The sequence below is a fragment of the Musa acuminata genome, chromosome BXJ3-1 (assembly GCF_036884655.1).
Source record: "Musa acuminata AAA Group cultivar baxijiao chromosome BXJ3-1, Cavendish_Baxijiao_AAA, whole genome shotgun sequence".
In the NCBI taxonomy this organism is placed as follows: Eukaryota; Viridiplantae; Streptophyta; class Magnoliopsida; order Zingiberales; family Musaceae; genus Musa; species Musa acuminata.
In genome coordinates, this window is record NC_088349.1 from 37078501 (window position 1) to 37098631 (window position 20131).

The following is a 20131-nucleotide window of genomic DNA, read 5'->3' on the forward strand; positions in this document are numbered from 1 at the left end:
ATCATATTGATTTCCATTATTATTTCTCGATTTTGATTAAATGAAATCATGTTTGATTTGAAGTAATGCATAATGATCATGCTTAATAAATTTTAAAATTATGTATGGTGATTTTTAAGTAATTTATGGATTATCGATTTTTATCATGATGAAATGTTACATTTTTGATTTTAAGTATGATGTATGTTTTCATACAAAAAACTTGAGCATATTTATTTGAAATCATGTTTAATGGTTTAATAATTCGAAATTATGAATGATGAATCTTGCGATTTACGGATTATTGATTTTTACCATAATGAAAGTGCCTTATTAATCTTTGTCATAATAAATCTTACATTTTCGGATTTAAACATGATACATATTTTTATTTGGCATAAATGAAATAAAATCATATGAATTGAAACAACTAAAAAGAGGAAAATATTTTTTTAAAAAAATATTTTTCTCTGTCTTATTGATCTTGATGATTATTATGATAAATCTATGTATGCCATTTTGAATCTCTTGAAAGTAATATTGAGATTTTGATGAATTTGACGATTTGAATTTGAATGAGTTTGTATTCAAATCATAATCTTGATTTCTTGGATTTACTACTTGAGATTTTTTTTAATTATGATATCTTCTTTGTACACCTATAATTTTTGTTATTTATAAAAAGAAGATATTTGATAAAATGAATCATGTCTTTTGTAATTCAAGAGGTCTTATCTTTCATGGCATGATGCCATTGGATTTATGGCTTGTATGCCTTGAAATAATTAAAATATTTTATACTATTTTGTTCTTCCCTTATTCTTTATTATTTACAATGATAAAATGGGAAAAAGTTATGATAATGCACGGCATGATGCAATTTGATAGATTAATACCATGATGATTTGAAATATTTATGATTTGGAATGATGCATATGCTTTTTATTATGATGATGTATGTGATATATTGCATTGATGAACTTGTATATTGTCAACTTGCTATCGTACTACCATGTATATCTATGATGATAGCAAACTTGATAATGATAAAAATGGATATTATGTTTTTCATGCAATGAGTTGAACTTGTATATCACAAACACTTGATTGTGGTACTTCTCCTTTTTGTTGATGACAAAGGGGGAGAAGTATGTTGATTATATGTCATGATTTTATCATTATATGTTGCTTGGATTTTTGAATCTAAGAGTTTATATCAATATGGTATATTGATAGGGGGAGTTTGTTTAAACTCTGGGAGTTAAGTTTAACTTCGTCGTCGATTGGTTGTCATCATAAAAGAGGGAGAGATTATTGAATCTCGGACTTTGATGATGAAACTAAGCAATATGTGTTTATATTTTAATCTGTGTTTTGAGTGACGTAGGATGCTTCGATCAAGGTGAGACAATTAAAGTAGAAAAATCATGTTGGGCCGAAGGAACATGTCAAAAGATTGGACGTCGGGCCGGTGGATTGATCGACATATCGACAGAAGGCTTCGAGCCGCGGATTTGGGCATCGGGCCAAGAAGAGCGGACATTGCGCCAAGGATATCAGAGTTGCGGAGTTAACTGGCCGATTGGGCAATAGGCCGTAGGAGAGGATGATGCGCTGAAGAATCAAACAAAACGTCGGGGGACCAATGACATGCCAAACAACTTGATTAGATGCTTAGGATTAATTGTCTAGATCGAAGTGTGTTTTACATGTGTAGGATTAACTATAATAGCATGAAGACATAAAGCAAGTTTACTAGAGTCAAGTTCGATAGGTGGTCGAGAGTCCGTTGAAAGTCCGAAGAATCGTCGGAAGTGTTGCCGGAACCAACCGAGAAAGAATCGGGGACTTGCCGAAGTTTTCGGAAGTCCGCCGGAAAGATCGTCGGAGGTTCGCGAAGATCACCGAGAAGGTTTGGATACTTGCCAAAGACTTGTTGAACTCGCCACAAGATCGGGAGCCTGCTGTGAGTCCGCTGGAAGAAATCCGAGGGTGTATCAGAAGTTCACTAGAAGTTCGTTGGAAAGCTTGCCAAAAGGAAACTCGACGTTGTCGGTTAAAATTTGCTTAGGGCTATGTCTTAATTTCATAGTTTACATATAATTTGGGTTAGGATTAAGGGTTCATCCTATAACCCGGTTAGGGGCCAATTAGGTCCAAGTTTGGACTGATTTGGGTCAAGTTTGGAGCCCAACCAGTGAGTTGGAACAGTCTAGGCGGTGGCATCGTCAGACTGGGCGGTGGCACCGCCCAGAACCCGAGAGGTCCGGCGGTGGCACCACTAGTACACTGCTAGACTGGGCGGTGGCACCACCCAGAACCCGAGAGGTCCGGTGGTGGCACCGCTAGTACATTGCTGGACTGGGCGGTGGCACCGCCCAGAACACGAGAGGTCTGGTGGTGGCACCGCTAGTACACTGTCAGTGTCAGACACTGATAGGCGATGGCACCGCCAGCACCGGGAAACCCAAAAGCAATCCAAATTTGAATCCTCTTGGGGCCTATAAATACCCCTCAATTCTTAGTAGAGATATCACCTTTTTGACAAGTTAGAAAGTGAGAAAAAGCTCTATCAAAGTCTTGTTTTCAATAGTTTAAGTGTTCACCTCCCTCTTTCTCTTTGAAAAATCTATAAGAGTGTGAACCACTTGTAAGAAGGTTGTAAGAGGGTATTTGGTCCTCCTTCAAAGTTATTTGCTAGTGGAAGTTGGGAGCCTTATCGAAGAAGGCTTCGAAAGTAGATGTAGGTCATTTGACCCAACCACTATACATCGTGGTATTCCTTGAATGTGTGAGTGTTTAATTTTCTGAACTATTTCTTTACTTAACTGTAAATCGTTCAGTTTTCATCTTCCTACACTTGACTATCTTTACTCGAGCTATTTTAGCTAAGTCATCCTTCGTCGAATCGAAATCTCTACACATTTACGAAATCGATTTCAAACTTATGAGTTTTAATCTGTTGTACTAATTCACCCCCCCTCTTAGTGTCGCTTCGATCCTAATAGTACCACCCCTGTTCGACGGTGGTACCGCCTAGTAGCAGATCCTATGACGGTAGTACCACCTAGGAACGACGGTGGTACCGCTAGTACCCAGGAAACTTAGGATAAGACCTTTTTAGCCTCCAAGTTTAAATTAACTTGAAGCCTATAAATACCCCTCTCATCCCTGGTTAACTTTAGCAAGCACAGAGAATTTAAAAAAGAAAAAATGCTGTTAAAATCTCTTGTGAGAATCCTCCTCTTCTAGTCTAAGTGTTGGAATAGTTTGAGAGAGGAGTGAGTGCTTGTAATGGTTATCTCCTAAACCTGTGAAAATGAGAAGAGGGGTGTAAGAAGGAGGTTGATCTTCGCCTATTAAAGGAAGATGAATAGTGGATGTCGGTGGCCTCGACAGAAGAGGAATCGACAGAGTGGATGTTGGTCACGATGACCGAACCACTATAAAAATCTGGTTTGCATTTCCTTTATGCACTTTACTTTAACTGCAAGCCTCCTTCATATTGCTTTCAAAGCTAAGCATTTTCAAAATCGATTTTATCATACGAAATGAAATTTCTTAAACCAACGTTTTTACCGTTGCACTAATTCACCCCCCTCTCTTAGTGCCGACTCGTTCCTAGCAGATGATCCTCTATCGACACTCAATAGTATTGAATCTCGGATTTTGATGATGAAGTCAATTGTCATTTGTTATCTAATCCATATGTTGAGATAAGTGTGTAGGATTAACTACGATGAAAGAAAGACATGCAACAAGAGTTGCGCCGGAGTCAAGACTATGATCACGTTGGGAGTTCGAGAGTTCGACGGAAGTCCGGACGGTCGTCAGAGGTTCTACGAAAATAAATCCAAGAAGTCCAGGAGCTTGCCAAAGAAGCTCATCGGAACTCGCCAAGTGGATCATCGCAAGTCCAGGAGTTTGCCGGAAATCCGCCGAAGCATCGCCGAAGGTTCGTCGGATGTTCGCCGGAAGAAGCGATTGATGCACCAGAGCAAGTTGCAGTAAAAGTCTTGAGAAATATCGTAGTTAGCATGTACATTAAGTTAGGAATGAGAGGTGATCCCATTAACTTAATCTAGGGGCAATTCGGCCCTTGATAGACCCAAATTGGGCCGAATGGATCAACCCATTCGGACCAAAATTCCTGCCAAGCGGTGGCACTGCTAGGGTCGGCGGTGGCACCGCCTACGAGATGGTCTCCCAGGAAAGCTAGGCGGTGCAACCGCCCAGGTCAGGCGGTGGCACCGCTTGGGCTCAGTCTTCGAGCGAGATTAAGCGGTGGCACCGCTTTGTCACGACCTTAGCTGGAATTGCCTAAGGCGTGAGGCACCCTTGCGGCTAAAGATGCGAACTTAGCTTGCGTTGCCTAAGTCGCGAGTTACCCTTGTGGCAAAGACGCGAACTTAGCTTGCGTTGCCTAAGTCGCGCTTCACCCTTACAATCTTGCTCCGCAAGGATCAGCCCACTTTGTAACCTCTCGCAGGTCCCGAAGGACCTGTAAAAGAGAAAGAGAGTTAGTTCGAAAGAACGAGCAACGGACAAGTCCCGAAGTCTCGCGAAAGGGGAAGCTTTATAAGCAATTCGACGAACACCTTGTGTGCCCAAGAGAAAAGAGGGAGAGGGAGAAAAACAAGGCTTTCAAGGATGAACGAACAGCTGCAATCCCATAAACAGCCGCTCACCTGGTCCCGGGCACGAAGACAAGTTCCCGTAAAGGTCACGTGCGAACTTGCGAAAGAGATCTCAACGCCCGGTATATAACCGAAGCCCCATCCAGCCCTGTGCCACCCGGGGGGTTCCTGGGGTCTGAGATGGCTGACATTTTGGTGAGCGGAGGGAGTTCTTCGCTCACCTCCCGCGGCACGTGAAAACGAAGCTATTTTGGGGCTGTTTTGCTCGGTTCGGTGAGCGGTCGCTTTGTAACGCTGCAGCTTGTTCGAACTTACATATTTACAAGCAAAATGACCCAAAACCAAGAGAAAACATGCTGTCAAGAAGCTGTACATGCAGGTGTGAGCGATGAACGGTTCGTTGAACGGAGTTGTTGCGGGTGCGCGACGACCGTTCGTGACATTCTCCCCCACTTAAACTGTCGACACCCTCGTCGACGTTTGTTGGTAGTTGTTGATGACTTCTTCTTCATGTTGCAGGGTGTCTTCGGGCTCCTAACTGGCTTCAATTCGGGGAAGCTTTCGCCACTTCACCAAGTACTCTGTTTGCTTAGCTCCGTTGGGTAGTTTTATCTTGCGATCCGCCAGAATGGTTTCCACTCGCTTTTCGTAGGAGGCTGTGATGGGAGGTAGCCGAGTTGGAACACTTCGGGAAGCATCTTGCGGATCCGAGTTGTAGGCTTTTAGGTTGCTGGCGTGAAGGACGTTGTGAATTTTGAACCACGCCGGTAGTTGCAACTTGTAAGAGACGTTGCCTACCCTGCTGATAATTGGGAAGGGTCCTTCATACTTGCGCACCAATCCTTTGTGGACTCTGTTCCTAAAGAATTGGAGTGATGCTGGTTGGAGCTTTACCAACACCAAATCGCCAACTTTGAACTCTTGCGGTCGCCTTCCCAAGTCTGCCCACTTCTTCATCCTTTTTGCCACCTTCTCCAAGTAAGCCCGCGCAATATCGGCATTTCGGTGCCACTCCTTTGCGAAATGATAGGCTGATGGACTACTACCAGTATATCCAATTGCCATAGTGTGCGGAGTCGACGGTTGTTGTCCTGTGATAATCTCGAAGGGGCTCTTGTTGGATGCAGAGCTCCGCTGCAAGTTGTAGGAGAATTGGGCAATGTCCAACAGCTTCACCCAATCTCGTTGATTGGCACTCACGTAGTGCCGAAGATATTGCTCCAAGAGCGAATTTATTCTTTTAGTCTGGCCATCCGTCTGGGGGTGGAGGCTTGTAGAGAAGTATAACTTTGACCCCAACAATTTGAACAGCTCGGTCCAAAATCGTCCCAGGAACCGAGCGTCTCGATCGCTAATGATATTGTGCGGGACTCCCCAATACTTCACTACATACTTCATCATCAGCTTGGCCGCCTCCTCTGCTGAACAGTGTAGGGGAGCAGCAATGAAAGTTGCATACTTTGAAAACCGATCGACCACCATGAGTATCGATCTGAGTCCCCCTACAGGTGGCAAGCTTGATTTAAAGTCCAAGGAAATGCTCTCCCACGGCCTTTCTGGTACAGGCAACAGCTCCAAAAGTCCTACCGGCTTCCGCTGCTCCACCTTGTCTTATTGGCAAGTAAGGCATGTTCGAACATATTCTTCCACATCAATCCCCATTTTCGGCCAGTAGAAGGCCCTCTCCACGAGAGCCAATGTTCTGTGAATGCCTGGGTGTCCAGCCCAAAGGGAATCATGACACTCTTTTAAGAGCTCACGCCTTAAATTGTCTACTCGGGGAACATACACCCTATTCCCTTTTGTGTAAACAAGTCCCTCCTGGACCCAAAATCGTCGTGCCTTACCTTCTTTGATGAGCTGCATCAGGATAACTGCCTAGGGATCACTATACAGCCCATCCCTGATTCGGGAAAGAAAGTTGGAGCGCAACTGACTTGCTTGGCCTTTGCCCTCTAGTTATACGACATTCACACTTTCCACCTTCCGACTTAGTGCATCGGCCACGACGTTCGCCTTCCCGGGCTTGTACTCCATTGTCATATCAAATTCAGCCAGGAAGTCCTGCCATCGCGCCTGCTTTGGGGAGAGCTTCTTCTGAGTTTGGAAATAGCTTAGGGCAATGTTGTCTGTCCTCAGCACAAATCGCGACCCGAGGAGGTAGTGTCGCCAAACTCATAGACAGTGGATCACTGCTGCCATCTCCTTCTCATGCACTGGATACCGCCACTCGGTCTCGTTGAGTTTGCGGCTCTCATAGGCCACCGGATGACCCTCCTACATGAGTACTCCCCCAATAGCGAAGTCCAAAGCATCTGTATGGACTTCAAAGGGCTCTCCATAATTCGGCAATTTGAGCACCGGTTCTTCCAGAACAGTAGCCTTCAGATCTTGGAATGCTATCTCACATTTGTCCGACCACTTCCAAGGCTGCTCCTTCTTCAGCAACTCCGTCAGTGGGGTTGCCTGCTTCGAATATCCCGCTATGAAGCATCGATAGTAATTGACGAAACCAAGGAAGGATCTTAACTCTAGCACTTTCTTTGGAGTTCGCTATTTCGCAACTGCTTGCACCTTCGACTTATCCATCCGAATGGAGCCATCACCGATTCGATGCCCCAAGAATAAGATCTCAGTTTGAGCAAAGTAGCATTTCTCCCTTTTTATGAACAAAGTGTTCTCCCTGAGAACCTTGAAAATGGTCTGAAGGTGCTTGACGTGCTCCTCGAGCGTTTGGCTGTAGACGACGATGTCGTCCAGGTAGACGACCACGAACTTATCCAAATACTCCTTGAATAGCTGGTTCATGAGAGTACAGAATGTGGTCGGAGCGTTGGTTAAGCCGAAAGGCATCACCAAGAACTCAAACGCTCCATACTTGGTCACACAGGTAGTCTTCGCTTCATCGCCTTCAGCAATGCGCACCTGCCAATACCCCGACCGAAGGTCGAGTTTTGAGAAATACTTAGCCTTGCCCAATTGGGCGAACAAGTCCGCGATAAGCGGAATGGGGTACTTGTTCTTCACTGTTACTTTGTTGAGGGCTCGATAGTTGACGCATAATCGGAGGCTCCCATCTTGTTTCTTCTGGAAGAGAACTGGAGCTCCGAAAGGTGCTTTAGAGCTGCGGATGAGACCACCGCTTAGCAGTTCACCTAACTGCTTCCTGAGTTCTGCCAACTCTGGTGGGGGCATGCGGTAGGGTGGTCTCGCTGGAGGCTTCACTCCTGGCTCTAGCTCGATGCTGTGATCCACGCCTCTACGTGGTGGAAGAGTCTTCGGCAACTCGGGTGGCATAACGTCTTTGAACTCTTTTAGGACGTTCGCCACCACAGCAGGTTCTTGAATGACCTCTTCATTGAGCGGCTCTAGCTTCATAGCAGCCACAAATGTCAATTCGCCTTTTCGCACCCCTTTCTTCAGTTGTAATGCCAAAATGTGTTGGGGCTCCTTAGTTCCTCTCCGAGAGACGGGAACCACGCAGGGGTCATCGCCTCCCATCATACATAGGGAGTTCAAGAACGGCATCGGCACCAACTTTGCCGCGTGCACAAACTCCATTCCGAGAATCACTTGAAGTCGTCCAGTGGCACGGCCATCATGTTGGTGTTTCCGCTCCAAGTCCCGATTTTGATAGGAACACCCTTCGCCAACCCGGAGATTCGCCTGGCCTCCGAGTTCACCACCTTCATTCGGCTTGGGCTCTTCTCTAAGGTCAACCCAAGTCGCTATGCTTCGCGATCGGCTATGAAGTTGTGGGTAGCTCCCGTATCCACCATTGCACGGGTCGTTTGGCCATTTAGCTTGATGTCCACATACATCAGCTCGCTACTTCTTGCTTTTTGTGCCTTCGTCTTCATGTTCTCCCCCACTTGGCCCCGCATAGCGTTCAACAGACGCATTGCTCCCATTCGGGGTCCTTGCGACTCCTCATCGTCGCTGCTGGATTCTGAACTGCTCGAACTAAGAACAACAGCTTTGCCCTTGTCCGATCGGGGAGGGTGGATGGAAGCCATCAAAGCATTGAGTGCCTATTTTTGTGGGCACTCCCTTACCATGTGCGGTCCTCCGCACAAGAAGCATCCTCCAGGTTTTGAGGCCTTGCCTTTTGGGTTCGGCCCTTTGTGGGAGTTCTTCTTCTTTTGTTCGCCCCCGAGCTCCTTCTCTCGAGAATGTTTTGGAGGGCGATTGCTTGAAGATTGTTTCCTTCTCGCTGGGTCTTCAGAGGAAACAAAGTCGGTGAGCCTTTCTGCAGCAGCAATTGGCCCGACTACATCGGTAACATTCCTTCGATTTAACTCCTGCTGAGCCCATGGTTTCAAACCATCGAGGAAGCTGAACAACTTGTCCTTCTCGGACATGTCCTGTATGTCCAGCATTAGTGCAGAAAACTGTTTCACATAGTCTCGGATGGTGGTGCTTTGGTGGAGTTGTCTCAACTTCCTTCTTACGACGAACTCTGTGTTCTCCGGTAAGAACTGAGTTCTCAACTCCCGCTTCAAGTCCTCCCATGTGTCGACTCGACACCGACCTTGTTGGATCTCTTCCCAACAAGTTCGCCACCAAAGTTTCGCATCTCCGTTCAGATACATCGTTGCTATAGAAACTTTGGTATCTTCAGAATCGGGCCTCGTAGCTCGGAAGTATTGCTCCATGTCGAACAGAAAGTTCTCGAGCTCCTTGGCATCTCTGGCCCCTCCATATCCATGAGGCTCAAGTGCCCTCAAATTTTGTGGCGGTGCAACGCGGGTGTTGCCTCCTCCCGCATTTAGTGTTCTTGTGAGCATGGCCACCTTTGCAGTGAGTTCCGCCACAACATCCTGTAAGTGTTGCACGGAGTCTTTGGTGTCATCAGATAGTCGGTCGACTAGGGCCTCGACCTTGTCGATCCTGGACTCCGCTTCCTCTTGCGAGTTCTCTACCCCAACAAGTCTTTGTTGGCCATGGTAGAGTTCCTCCATGCTCGCTTCCAGAACATCCAGGCAGGTTTCCGCCGTCGTGAGTCTCTCCTTATGACTCTTTTTCCCAGTTAGCACACCAGATTGCACTTCCTCCACTCGCGGAGAGTAGCCAACTTCTCGCTCATCCTGTTTGCTGCCGCGCTCCTCGTGAGCGGCTCCAACAGCTTGAGAGCGAGTGTGCACATGCAGCCCACCTGCGGTTGCTTGGGGCAAGGGTCCGGCTTGCCCCGTCTTGCTTGATTCGCCACGATGCTTTGCCATGGCGAAGTTGCGAAGTTCATTCGCTATTCGATCGAAGAGCTTGCCTGCTCTAATACCACAATGTCACGACCTTAGCTGGAATTGCCTCAGGCGTGAGGCACCCTTGCGGCCAAAGACGCGAACTTAGCTTGCGTTGCCTAAGTCGCGAGTTACCCTTGTGGCAAAGATGCGAACTTTGCTTGCGTTGCCTAAGTCGCGCTTCGCCCTTGCGATCTTACTCCGCAAGGATCAGCCCACTTTGTAACCTCTCGCAGGTCCCGAAGGACCTGTAAAAGAGAAAGAGAGTTAGTTCGAAAGAACGAGCAACGGACAAGTCCCGAAGTCTCGCGAAAGGGGAAGCTTTACAAGCAATTCGACGAACACCTTGTGTGCACAAGAGAAAAGAGGGAGAGGGAGAAAAACAAGGCTTTCAAGGATGAACGAACAATTGCAAGCCCACAAACAACCGCTCACCTGGTCCCGGGCGCGAAGACAAGTTCCCGTAAAGGTCACGTGCGAACTTGCGAAAGAGATCTCAACGCCCGGTATATAACCGAAGCCCCATCCAGCCCTGTGCCACCCGGGGGGTTCCTGGGGTCTGAGAAGGCTGACATTTTGGTGAGTGGAGGAAGTTCTCCGCTCACCTCCCGCGGCACACGAAAACGGAGCTGTTTTGGGCTATTTTGGGGCTGTTTTGCTCAGTTCGGTGAGCGGTCACTTTGTAACGCTGCAGCTTGTTCGAACTTACATATTTACAAGCAAAATGACCCAAAACCAAGAGAAAACATGCTATCAAGCAGTTGTACATGCAGGTGTAAGCGACAAACGGTTCGTTGAACGGAGTTGTTGCGGGTGCGCGACGACCGTTCGTGACAGCTTGGGCTCAGTCTCCGAGCGAGACTAGGCGGTGCAATCGCCCCTGTCAGGTGGTGGCATCGCCCAGAAGCTCAGTCTTCGAGCTGCCAGGCAGTTGTACCGCCCCAATCAGGAGGTAGTACCGCCAGGACCTAGGAAATCCGGGAAATGACATTTTTGAGCTTCAAATTCAAACTAGTTTGGGGCCTATATATACCCCACCCTTTCCTGCATGAAAGGGCACCGAAAATCCAATCTTACTCTGTGATTTTTAGAGCTCAAAAGTATTGTAAAGGCTAGAAGTTCTCCTCCCTCTTTTCTTCCAAGTTTTCATCTTTCAAGAGAGGAGAGAAATTTTGTAAGGGTTGTCTCCTAAGCCCATCAAAAGGAGTGAAACTGTAAAAGGGTGGTTGGCCTTCACCTATTGAAGGAAGGCCTCTAGTGGACGTCGGTGACCTCATTGGAGGAGGAAGCCGAAAGTGGATGTAGGTCACGTTTGATCGAACCACTCTAAAATCTGGTTTGCATTTCCTTTGTGCTATTTATCTTAACTGCAAACTGCCTTCCTTACTCTACTTCAAATACATTTTCGTAAGCTTTCAAAGTTATTATCTGCATGAAATGATTTTTACGTCGAAATCGGATTTCAACGTGCAAACACAGTTTCAATTGTTGAAAGTTTTTCGTTGCACTAATTCACCTCCCCCCCCTCTTAGTGCTCTTGATCCTAACAATTGGTATCAGAGTGGGGTTAACTCTCAAATGGATTAAAACCCAAGAGAGATGGCATACGCCGGAAACCAAGAGGGCCACTCTATTACATGTCCACCCATGTTTAATGGGACGGACTACACCTATTGGAAGACCCGAATGAGGATCTTCCTTATTTCAATGGATTTTGAACTTTGGAATCTTGTCGAAAATAGATTTTTGAAGTCTTCTCTTCCAATGATTGATTGGAATGAATTGGAAAAGAAGACTTTCGCTCTTAATGCAAAGGCTATGAATGCCTTATTTTATGCGCTTGATAAAAATGAGTTCAATCGTGTTTCAATTTGTGAAACTGCATTTGATATTTGACATACACTCGAAGTGACTCACGAAGGCACAAGTAGAGTGAAAGAGTCAAAAATCAATCTTTTGATACATTCTTTAGAACTTTTTCGAATGAAACCGAGCGAGACTATTGGCGACATGTACACCCGTTTCACGGATGTCGTCAATGGTCTTAAAGGACTTGGCAAAAGTTTTTCAGATTTTGAGCTCGTAAATAAGATTCTACGATCCCTTCCTAAGAGTTGGGACCCTAAAGTCACTGCTATTCAAGAGGCTAAAGATTTAAATAACTTCCCTCTTGAAGAACTAATCGGGTCATTAATGACCTATGAAATGACTTGCAAGGCTCATGAAGAGCAAGAAGACATCCTTCCAAAGAATAGGAAGGATATGACACTTATAACTTTAGATGACCACTTGAGAGAAAACTCAAGTGATGAGGACTGTGATGATGACTTGACACTTCTAACAAGGAAATTCAAAAAATTCATTAAGAGAAACAAGTTTAAAAGTAACATAAAAAATAAACTTGAACCCCAAAAGGACCAAGTTATTTGCTACAAGTGCAAAAAGTCGGGACACTACAAAAGTGATTGTCCCCAAGCCAAGAAGAGAACATCAAAGAAGAAGGTGCTCAAAGCAACATGAGATGACTTGAGCACATCCGAAGAAGAGGAGTCCAACACCAAGAAAGTTGCTCATTACGCCTTAATAGCCATCAAAGAAAGGGTAATAAATTTAATTGATACAGATTTATTATTTGATGAATTATTAAATGCCTTCTATGACTTATTTGATGAATGCAAAATAATTAGTAGAAAATATAAATTACTGAAAAATAAGCATGATAGTCTTGTTAGCAATTTTGATAAATTAAAAATTGAATATCATGATAGTTTAGCTCAATGTGAAAAATGTCATGATCTAGAAATTCTCCAAAAGGAAAACTTGCTACTTAAGGACACCTTGAAGAAATTCGAGGTTGTTAGCAAGTCTTTGAATATGATTCTTGCAAACAAGGGTCATATTCCCAAAAGAAGTGGAATCGGATTTGTGGGAAGTCCTCACCAAAATCCAACCACCTTCATAAAATGTCCCATCTTACATGTTCAACACCAAAACAAATGCAACTTTTGTTGCAAACATGGACACAAAACGTATCAGTGTCCATTCAAGAAAATTAGTCCAAACAAATTAATTTGTATTCCTAAAGGAACTATGATAAACTCTATGCAACATGATAAACAATGTAGATCAATTTTTCAGGCACCCAAAAGCAAATGGGTACCTAAAAATTATCCTGTCTTGTAGAGACGTAAACCATCACAAGCTGGGAGCAAGAAGTAATGTCTTGCTCTTTGGATACTCGATATTCATGACCCGAGATCCAAAAAGAATACGTAATGCTCCCTAGCCTAAATAACAAAAAGAGGATTAGAAAATTAAAATTACAAGAGCAAGACATATACAATCTTATTTGATCCCTTAGAATTGGAAACCCATGATTCTCCCTTCACATATCCTTTGGATTTCCTAACCCATCAAATTGATTTGTTCGTTACCTTCGAATCCAACTATATCATGAACTTATGTCTTGTAAGCAAAGTTTGTCATGAACTTGTAAAGCTTACCAACTTGGATAATCTGTCATAAACATGTGTACGACATTTGAAGTAGAGTATGCGTGTCACAAGATCTATCTTGATCATGCAAAATTTCTCATCTTAAAATAAAAATTCTTACATAATTATGTAAGTAAAGTTGATTGCTCCACAAATGAAAACTCTTCTCAAGTCAAAAACATTCAAATCAAACCACATCCATCAGAACAAGTGCTCACTGCCTGCAAGCGGTGGCATCGCCCAACTGGCGGTAGCACCGTCGGTTGTCACAGGTTACAAGTGGTTGCACCGCCCAGCCAGCGGTGTCACCGCCCACAATCTTGCCCCCTTTTAAATCGAGCTAGGGCCGGTGGTGGAACTTGTTGGGAAATCATAAGGGGGCGACATCATATGCGCAGCGGAAGAACAAGAAAACAAAAATCCCCGATTCCCAAAAAGATGTTCATCGTCGTGCGAAGATTGGTGCGCAAAATCCGCAAAAACACAAAACTGCGTATAGAGATTGTGTTACCTAGGGAGATCGTATATCCCTGTTTCCTTGCAGATCCTTAGGAGAGGGTGAAGGAGGTCAAGCGTCCTCCTCTCTAGCGGTGATCCACACAGCAGGGTTGCGACGACGCTCCTCAAAACTCCAGGCCTACTCTGAGGTGGAGAGGGAGAGGAGAATAGGAAGGGCAAACAAAGACTCTAGCCTATGAGGCTGTGAATCCCTCCTATTTATAGAGATCCCGTGTCAAAACCCTAATGGGTCCTTTCCCTAGTGGGTATTGGATCTGCATCCAATAAGACAAGGGCTCCGTCGGATATCTCATATCCGAACCTCTACTCATCGCAATGCCTACCATATGTGTGTGACCCTCTAGGCCCAATATCGAGCTGGCCGTGAGTCATACCTGTCAGAACTCCTTCTAACTCAGTGAATTATTATCTCTGTAATAATTCACTCGACTCATCGACTACGGAAGTACTAGGCCACTACGCCGTAGTCCCCAGACGATACAGGGGAATCCAATCCATTGGACCTGTCTGTCCTCAGTTACCATGTACCTATAGTCCCTCATCCATCTAATATCCCAGAGACCGTATATCGAGCATGGTGCTGTCAGACCCATACGGTTTCTACTCGAGTCTCGCTCTAATCGGATTCTCCCGGAGAACTCTTTCTCTCTCAACCCGAATGACCCTGGCCAGGGATTTGTCTGAGCAAGAACACATGGGATATTCCTCTCATGATACCGAGAGTGGATGATCCTCTATCGACACTCAATAGCCCTCGTAAGGTCGACTACCACTCCCAATGACCAGCTGTACTAGATCTGGGAACAGCCAAACCTATAAGTCTGGTATCAAAGAGTGGAGCACTCATACAGGACATCCTTGGTGTCTCAAGTCTAAGAACCAGATACACCACTAGGACTACGGAATCGTTGTCTGACAATAAGGCATCATCAACCATCCAGCATTCCGTAAGCGGATCAATTAGTGAACTCATTCTCCAATGAGCACCTGTACTGTATCCCTAGTGTCCCTACACGAGCAGCTATGAGACCAGCTGCATCCATCATATGGACGGGTATACAGCACACCAGTCTATCCGGTTATCACGATGTCCCTCTCGAGTAACCTATGACCGGGATTATTTAGGATATGTGTTTAAAGGTGAATCGATCTCATTATCGTGATCTCATCACGATCCGATTCCCATTGCACAAATCCAAGGACATCACAATATATATGCATTTATGCAATAGTTATAAAGTGATATACGCCAAAATATAATAAGCAAAAAGATTCTGTATCAAGTCACACGTGCCATCACTCACGTGATTGGCTTGCTGGGCACTTATGACTAGCAATCTCCCACTTGACCTAAAGCCAATCACCTATGTGTCTGATCCCCATCAGACCCCTGTGACGCTCAAAGACAATCTGAGACAATGGCTTTGTTAGTGGATCTGCAATGTTATCTTCGGATGGAACTCTTTCCACTGCTACATCTCCTCGGGTCACGATCTCTCTGATAAGGTGGAACCTCCTCAGAACATGCTTAGATTTCTGATGAGACCTAGGTTCCTTCGCTTGAGCAATTGCCCCGTTGTTGTCGCAATATAGGGAAATCGGCTCCTCACTATCCGGCACGACTCCCAAATCTGTGATGAACTTCTTCAACCAGACTCCCTCCTTTGCTGCATCTGATGCAGCAATGTACTCCGCCTCTGTGGTCGAGTCAGCAGTGGTATCTTGCTTGGAACTCTTCCAGCACACTGCTCCTCCATTCAAGGTGTACACATACCCTGAATTCGACTTGCTATCATCGACATCAGACTGAAACCTTGAGTCAGTGTAGCCTTCAACCTTAAGGCTATTACCTCCATATACTAGTAAAAGATCCTTAGTCCTTCTCAAGTACTTAAGGATACACTTTACTGCTTTCCAGTGCTCCAAGCCTGGATCCGCCTGATACCTGCTCGTGACACTCAGAGCATGCGCTATATCAGGCCTAGTACATAGCATGGCATACATGATAGACCCTATTGCTGAGGCATAAGGTATCATATCCATGTTCGCCCTTTCTTCTGGAGTCTTAGGGGACATACTCGTAGAAAGCGATATCCCATGTCTCATCGGTATGAGACCTCTTTTGGAATTTTCCATGCCAAACCTTTTGACAATAGTTTCTATGTACCTGGACTGGGACAAGCCAAGCATCCTTTTGGATCTATCTCTATAGATTCTAATCCCCAAGATATAAGATGCTTCTCCTAAGTCCTTCATGGAGAAGTGTCTAGATAACCAAGCCTTTATTGTGGATAGCATTCCTATGTCATTCCCAATGATGAGGATGTCATCCACATATAACACCAAAAAGCTAATAGTGCTCCCACTTACCTTTCTGTATACACAAGGCTCATCTTCGTTCTTAACGAAGTCATAAGATCTGATTGCCTCATCAAATCTTATGTTCCAACTTCGGGAAGCTTGCTTTAGTCCATAAATGGATCTAAGCAACCTACACACCTTATCTGGGCAGTTCTTGGACACGAATCCCTCAGGTTGCATCATATACACCTCCTCCTCCAGGTTCCCATTGAGAAATGCGGTTTTCACATCCATCTGCCAGATCTCATAATCATAGTGTGCTGCAATAGCCAATAGAATTCTGATGGATTTTAGCATTGCTACGGGTGAGAAAGTTTCGTCGTAGTCAACACCTTGCCTTTGACGATACCCCTTAGCCACTAGCCTTGCTTTATAGGTCTCTACCTTTCCATCTACTCCGATCTTTTTCTTAAAGATCCACTTGCAACCGATGGGTACAATACCTTCGGGTGCATCAACTAGGTTCCAAACCTTATTGGAGTACATAGAATCCATCTCAGAATTCATGGCTTCTTTCCACTTCCCGGAGTCTATACTCATAATAGCCTCCTCGTAGGTCTGAGGATCAATATCCTCTACATCCTCTGCTCTAATATGTCCCACATATCTCTCAGGAGGATGGGATACTCTATCAGACCTGCGTAAAGTTGAAACTTGTGTATTAGATACCTGAACAGACTCGGGCTGTAGAGTGGTGCTTGAGCTTGGTTCTCCAACCTCGCTCAATTCTATCATTCTCCCACTGTCTCCGTCAAGAATGTGTTCCTTCTCAAGGAACACTGCTCTCTTAGCTACAAAGACCTTTTGGTCCTCGAGATGATAGAAGTAATACCCACAAGTTTCCTTGGGGTATCCCACAAATTTACATCGCCCTGTCCTTGGTTCTAACTTATCGGGGTTGTGTCTTTTAACATGGGCAGAGCAGCCCCAAATCTTAACTACTTTAAGATCAGGCTTCTTCCCTTTTCATATCTCATATGGTGTAGACACCACCGACTTAGTTGGAACTCTGTTCAGAAGGTAAGCTGCGGTTTCTAGGGCATATCCCCAGAATGAGATGGGTAGGTCAGCGAAACTCATCATGGACCGTACCATATCTAATAATGTACGATTTCTCCTTTCAGAGACACCATTGAGCTGAGGTGTATAAGGAGGTGTCCATTGGGATAATATCCCATGGTCCTTGAGGAAGTGAGTAAACTCTGTACTTAAGTACTCACCTCCTCGATCTGATCGAAGAGTTTTGATACTCTTTCCAGTCTGGTTCTCCACCTCATTCTTATACTCTCTGAATTTCTCAAAGGCCTCAGACTTGTACTTCATTAAGTACACATATCCATATCTTGAGAAATCATCAGTAAATGTAATGAAGTAGGAGTAACCTCCAATGGCATGAGTTGACATGGGTCCACATACATCACTATGTATGAGTTCCAACAACTCAGTGGCTCTCTCTCCAGTTCCACTAAATAGAGAGTTGGTCAGTTTTCCACGAATGCAAGGCTCACAAGTTGCATATGACACATAGTCGAATGGATCTAGATATCCATCATTTAGCAACTTTTGAATCCTTCTTTCATGGATGTGACCTAGCCTACAATGCCACAGGTATGCACTGTTCAACTCATCTCGTTTCCTTTTGGACACATTTATATTCATGATATGTGGAGTGGTGTCTAACATAAATAAACCATTATGCAATGTTCCTTTCGTGATGATCTTATCATCTAATAATATCGAACAACCATTGTTCTCAAAAACAAATTTATATCCACTAACTGTTAAACATGAAATGGAGATAATGTTTTTGATAATAGAAGGAACAAAATAACATGCATCTAATGCAATAAAAGCTCCACTAGGCAGATGTAGGGCGACCTCGCCAACAGCTAATACAGCAACTTTTGCTCCATTACCCATCTTGAGGTCCATCTCGCCTCTCTCTAGTCTCCTAGGCCTTGCCAGAACCTGCAACGAATTACATATATGATAAGCACTACCGGTATCTAATACCCATGTGTTATCATAAGAGTCTGACAAATGGAGACTGATCATGAATGTACCTGAAGCTTCATCAAGCTTTTGTTTCGCCCTTTCTGCAAGGTACTCTTTGCAGTTTCTCTTCCAGTGCCCATCTTTACCACAGTGGAAGCACTGGCCTTTGTCCTTTGTTGGGTCTTTCTTAGCAACCTTTGCTTTACCTTGTTTGCCCTTGCCCTTTCCCTTCTTAAGGGACCTTTCTGCTTTCCTTTTCTTTCTGGTCTCACCAGTGTAGAGAACTGGCTTCTCTTTCTTAATAGTACTCTCTGCCTCCCTCAACATATTGAGGAGCTCTGGGAGAGTCACCTCAAGCTTGTTCATATTAAAATTCATTATGAACTGTGAAAAGGAATCTGGTAGGGACTGAAGCACAATGTCCACACACAAGTTATCCTCTAGGACCATTCCTAGACCTGTGAGTTTCTCTATCCACTCAATCATCTTTAGGACATGGTTCTGAACCGGTGTCCCCTCAGTCATCCTAGCGCGGAAAAGGCTCTTGGATATCTCATATCGTTGAGTCCTTCCCTGTTCCTCAAACAATTTGCGGACATGTAGGAGAATGGATCTGGCATCCATCTTTTCATGTTGTCTCTATAACTCTGGAGTCATAGAGCCCAACATATAGCACTGAGCAAGAGTGGAGTCATCAATGTACTTCACGTAGCGAGCGATCTCATCCTCGCTTGCCCCTTCTTCGGGCGTAGGCATCACTGTATCAAGGACGTACACGATTTTCTCCGCTGTGAGAACAATTCTCAAGTTACGGAGCCAATCCGTATAATTTGGACCAGTGAGGCGGTTGACATCAAGTATGCCACGTAAGGGATTTGAAAGCGACATTTTCTGAAAATAAAGATGTAGCAAAAATGAATAACATGCAGATTTTGCAAGAAATAAACTATCAAGATATGGACTTCTATCTTAATATGCTCCCACTATTTTACTAACGAGTCACGCGACACCCTCAGCACGTGAAACGGAAGTCTCCGGCAGACTTCTAGTGGGGATCAGGATCCAATCAGCGTCTTAGTGTAACCTCGAGGGACTCGACCAATCACACTAAGCCTAAAAGGTAGACAACTCTTGCCGATCACAACTCCTTGTGATTCCCGTCCTGTTCGGCCTCCGAATCACCATGGCCTCGAGGGACTCGACCAACCATGATGCTCGGTTAAGTCAACACCTTCGTTACAAGATGAGTCTGATTTGATGATATACCCTCGAGGGACTCGACCAAGCATATCATGCCCTCAGGTCACCGGTGACATCTCTATGTCGTAAGCAAGATAGCGAATCGCGATATAGGTGAGTCTCGAGGGACTCGACCAACTCAACCTACACCGGGATTCGGTTCCTACTCATAACGATGGAAGGCCACGTGGGTCAATCTAATTGCCTCACGTTTACCGACTTAATATTATCGAGAGATGTTTCTATGATTTGGTCTCCTAATATGACATGTCACACATATACATATTTAATATATATCTACATCGCATGCAAATATATATACATATCTAGTATGTGTATAAGCAATCACACCAGATGATCATGGACCACAACCTAATATGATTAGGCCCGAGCCAGTAGGCCTAATCACTTACATCAAGATCTATGTGTGCAACGGTGCATCTCCATGCCTTGTGATCATCCATCTCGTCCTCGTCGGTTCCGTCGACATCTTGATGCATCTCCATGCATCACGATCGTCCGTCTCGTGGGTCCCGCTATGGCTTCCACGCTCCCGCTGCGCCTCCTCATGTGATTACAACTTAATCATAGGCACGCAGGCCCGACAATAAACGAGAAATATAATGGAGGTTCGCAGACCTCAATAATAATAATCACAAGTACACAC

At 44.8% G+C, this 20131-nt stretch overlaps 1 pseudogene; it reads right to left on the reverse strand.

Moving 5' to 3' along the window:
• Window positions 1–15501: 15501 nt before the first annotated feature.
• On the reverse strand, window positions 15502–19005 carry LOC135629518 (uncharacterized; annotated as a pseudogene).
• Between the last annotated feature and the right edge of the window lie 1126 nt (window positions 19006–20131).